This window comes from Nannospalax galili, unplaced genomic scaffold (genome assembly GCF_000622305.1).
Source record: "Nannospalax galili isolate Female #2095 unplaced genomic scaffold, S.galili_v1.0 scaffold155, whole genome shotgun sequence".
Taxonomy (NCBI): Eukaryota; Metazoa; Chordata; class Mammalia; order Rodentia; family Spalacidae; genus Nannospalax; species Nannospalax galili.
The window spans coordinates 8,753,708-8,758,687 of NW_008339923.1; positions in this window are offsets into that span (position 1 = coordinate 8,753,708).

A 4,980-nucleotide genomic window follows, 5' to 3' on the forward strand; every position below is an offset into this window, starting at 1 on the left:
TCCCTTCCCTTCCCTTCCCTTCCCTTCCCTTCCCTTCCCTTCCCTGACATCTTTCCCTTCGCTGACATCTTTCCCTTCCCCGAGGGAAAGGTGCCCCATGTGAAATAAATCTGTATCCCACTGAGAATTCCATCTGTGCCTCGGTGCCTCCATCTATCCGCGTGCACCCGCTCTCTCCAACATTCCTACTTATCAACTGGGAAGCATAGTTTGAGCAGGTGCATCTAGAGCACTCGCTGTCTGCTAAAGCCACCTGTAAGAACAAAGCCATGATATCCCTATTTCTTCATTTCCAAATTGGTCGATAGAGCCCCAGAATGATTCCACGTCATTTTTAGGAGCACAGCAGTCTCTTCTTATCTGTAGAGGATACTTTCCAAGACTTCTTGTTCTTAACCAGGAGGAGGAATGCAGAAAGTCTTGCTGCTTTTTCTTCCAGAATAATGTCTTTGTGGTGACCTGCCATCTCCTCTCTTTTCTTTGGTCTTTGTTAAGGGGACCATCCTGTTCTGAGAGAAAGAATTGGGAAGAAATGACTGACATAGGTTTTCAGGCCATTTTCTTTCGTAAGAAGTGCTTCTGAACTTATGGGAACAAGAGTGCAAATGAAGTTCAAGGTGCTGGTACTTGGGTAAGAAAAGTGAGATGCTCATGAGTCTAGAGTAAGAGAGGAGAGTTCAAGGGCTATGGGCATATCTCCTCTGAAGAGCAGCTTAGGGAGCCTTAGCAGACAAGGGGCCTGGGAAAATGTTCAAGGCAGCCCCTGGGGAGACCGAAGATCAAGACTACCTTCAAGCACAAAGAAAGCTTTGGGCAAGAAGAAGCTATAAGTCTGCTGGAAAACAATATGGATTCTGGGCTCTGTGAGTCTAATCTCTTTTCCTCAACAATAGTATGTTAGTTCTAAAGGAAACAGAGACCTGTGAAAAATGGATGTTGTTTTTCTATCAATTATACCTTTTGAAAAGCTAGAGAGTATTCTCAACACTGGCCTTTCTCAGCTTTCTGTCTCTTCTGCCTCTGCCTTCATCTCCCCGCCCTCTCCCTTATTTCCTGCCTCCTTCCCCAGAAAAATGAAGGGTTGGGGTCAGCCTTCTATGGTCGGGGAGGAACCTGCCTTTCCAAGGAGATTAGAAAAAGGAGTGACTTTCTTTAAAATGTTGCTTCTGGGGCTGGGGGTACAGCTCAGTGTTAGAATGCTTGGGTTCCATCTCTATCACTGAAACAGAAACAAAAACAAACAAACAAAAAAAAACCTCAGAGAATTGTTTTCTTCCCTAGAACTCTAAAAAAAAAAATTAGTGATATCATGTGAAGGAAAATCATTCATAAAGTTCTTTCTACCCTTTATTTTTATTCCCAGAAGTCAGTGGAAAAATCTGACCTTTTCCAGAGGACAATACTGTGGCAGTTTGGGCATGCCCTTGGGTGTATGGAAAGCCTGTCAGGGGTGATTAAATTATCTAATTAAAACAATGGACACAAAGATAGTGTTTATTTTGGTCTGCAGGAAGCCAGCCACAGGTCCTGACTCTGATCTAGGGAAGGTCTTTTCCCCACAGGCACACATACAGTCTGAGGACCCTGCTCCCAGTGACCTATTCTGGCAATGTCAGGGAAGACACTGCACTCATCAGTGTGGGTGAAACTGTTCCAGTTGGGACCAAGGAGTGCACGTTAAGACTTTGTACACTTTCCTTGTTAGTATCTACTCACCACAGTGACTCCAAATCCAAATTTGAAAAGCTATGGCAATAATTATTTTTAATCTATATAAAAATTGCCATTGTTTGCCCAGTTGAGTTGACCTTGATCTTGATTTTGTGCTTTTTGTATCATGAAGGTAAAACCCAAGAATCACAGAGCATGTTAAGTAGTCAAAAGTTAAAAAAAAAAAGTCCCTAGAATTGTGTGTGTGCGTGCGTGCGTGCGTGTGTGTGTGTGTGTGTGTGTGTGTGTGTGTGTGTGTGTATGTCCTTATATAGTACCAGGTAATGGAATTAATTTATCATAAATTGCTTGGTTATTGACATTGTGTTGGCACAGTCTGAAAAAGGAGCCCTGTGGGGTACTGTGCTCATTGCTGGAGTTCCAGGTCATCACTGAGGCAGGGTAGGTATTAGGGTTGTGAATTATATTCAAGTCAAATGAGGTTTCTTTGGCCTGTCCTAAGATTTGGGGCACAGAACATCAACATGCTATGCCTAATTTAATTTAAATTATAATGTGCTGAGCCCCGTCATGTTACAAAGCCCAGGACTGGGTGTGGACATTTCCCCAAGGGTCACAAGCTTTCTCTTGGTCTTCCACCTATTTAGGGAAGTGTTTTCTTTTGGAGATGTTTAATCATGGTGTTAAGTCCTTCGAATGGTGCTAGAATCTTCATCCCAAGCTTCTTTCTTACTTTTACCTTTCTAGCAGATAAGCTACTGCTCAAGGGAGGCCCAGCCTCTTGGTGCTCCTCACAAGTGAAAGGGAGATGGTACTGTAGTAGGTGACCAATGAAAGTCAGGGACAATGCTCTGTTGGAGCCCCCTCCCCTTTATCCCTTCCTTCCTCTCTCGCTTCCTTCCTCTCTCCCTTCATTGCTCCTCCCTCCTTCCCTTCATCCCTCCCTCCTTTCCTCTCTCCTTTCTTCTCTCCCTCCCTCCTTTTCTCCCTTCTTTCTTTGACCAATGTTTAATAAGTATCTACAATGAGCTACCAGCAATGTTTTCTGAGTATTCAATAATATTAAAATTGATTAATATTTTCATGAAATGTCTCAAAAGTTCTATGTGTTTTCATCTTACTTTGGGATATGGAGAGGGAAAGGTGAGCAAAATGGTAGATCTTGCTGATAATTTTTTTTAACCAAATGTCTGATTACTTTTCGGTTTGGGGTGTTCCTCATTTTGCCCGTGTATATCAAGGTCTCTAACTAGTGCGGTGCTCCTTCAGCTTCAAAACTTCCCCTTCATGTTTCCTCCAGGGCAGTTGTGTAGGAGCTGGGCTCCTTCCGCTTTTACATGTTTGAAAAGTTCCAATTTTGTCTTCATTTTTGGATTTTCCCCCCTTAGATATAGATTTCTAGGTTAATAGTCTTTTTCTTTCAGCAGTTACTAATGTTTACATATGAAGTGCTCTTTCAAAAGGCTAACTGAGGAGGGGAGAAGGAGGAAGGAGAGATAAATAATGCTAAGGATGTCTGAAAAACTGTAGGGAAGTGTATTTTTATAAGCTAAGTTACTTAAGTGTGTGTGTGTGTGTGTGTGTGTGTGTGTGTGTGTGTGTACAAAGGCTATCTACAAAAAAATCTTAGTGCTAAGCAAGGGACACCTACCTTTGAATTGTTGGTCAGAATTATCCAAGAGACTCTCAAAACAATAAAAGCTATTGTCGCAGCCCTTGGCTGCCTCCCAGAAATCGAAGGTAAGACCCTGTTGCTGAAGACAGTTTGGATGCAGGACTTGGGGAAACTGAACTGGAACTGACCTGGTAGCTTCTCCCTGAGGACTAGCTCTTACTTACCTTCATTTGAAGGTGGTATGGAAGTTGCCGAGAGAGAAAATCAATCAAGAGTTCTACCCAGCTGTAAAGCCTGAGAACCACAGTCATCAACCCAATGAAATATCTCTGTTGGTATCTAATTGGACTTAAGACCTGCTCAATAGGAGGTAATCCATGTCTGGTTCTGTAAATATAGTCAAATACCCATGACTAGAGAGGTCATAGACCCTAGAGGAGAACTTACTACTACCACTTTCCAACAACAAATGTAACTTTTTAGTGTGTTCTGAATACTTATCCTTATACCCTCAGATAAATGTAGCCCTCACCATTCATCAAAAAAGCTTCTTTTTGTAACAGATGGAGCCTATTATGAAATTCCACAGCTGGTCAAGAGGCAATCATGGGATGCCTTGCTCCAACTGATACATCTACAATGCAGCTTCTGTACTTAAGGCTCAGCAAAAATCATGGAAGAGGGGACTGAATGATTGTAACGGCAGAGGACCAGGACACCTGCTGCTAGATAGTGTCTTCTAGACAGGACAGGGAAGCTGCACCCTTGAAATCTCAACAATATGGTTGCCCAAACAAGACCTGAATAATGACAGGACCAGCTCAGTGAATGGGGCAAATTTCACAAGGTCCCATCTCTAGACAAAAAGCTACGGGCAATTAATGGCTGTGGAGGGAGGGAAAATTGGTTTTCTCTAGGGATGAGCTTGTTGATAGGTTATCCAATTCCAAGTGGTAAACACGTGTACACAAGCACTGCTCAATTGACTCTGTACATTTTGCACATATGTATGTGTAGCAATATTAATCAGAGAAGAGGTCATGAAATTGGGGGTGGGGTGGGAAGAGTTGGAGGGGGGAGAAAGAGTGGTAGAAATTATGTAAACATAGCACTCATGTAAAACTCTTGCTTTCTCGCTATTATATATATCATTATTTCAACAAAAAAAAAGATAAGAATTAAACACTAGAAACCTCTGCCAACAGGTGCCTGCACTTCCTATGGTCCTTTGAAAGACAGAACAAGGAGAACTCGGTGTCTATGATTTGCAAGGTCCCCAAAAGAGGATTATGAGTCAAACAGCAAGAGGGGCTAAGACAGCTTGTTTGGCTTAAAACAAACAAGTATATACATTCAAATATATGCTTTCAAATGCAGTGGAACTTTCTAGAAAGACAAGAGACTTCACAATTTTTAAACTACTGTATCGGCTATTTTTCTTATTACTGGGACCAAATACTCAACAGAAACAACTTAACCTCTCTTGAGCTCCTTCTTCCCCCTCTCCCCATAGTCCCTTTCTATTCCTGGCTTCTTCAGTTACTTTAGGATACATACTTACATCTAAAGATTTGGAGCTAGGCTCTACCAACAAGAGAGAACATGTGTCATTTATTTTTCTGTGAGTCTGGGTGACCTCTCTCAGTATAATGTTTTCCAGTTCCATTCATTTACTTTCATTTCATTATTTCATT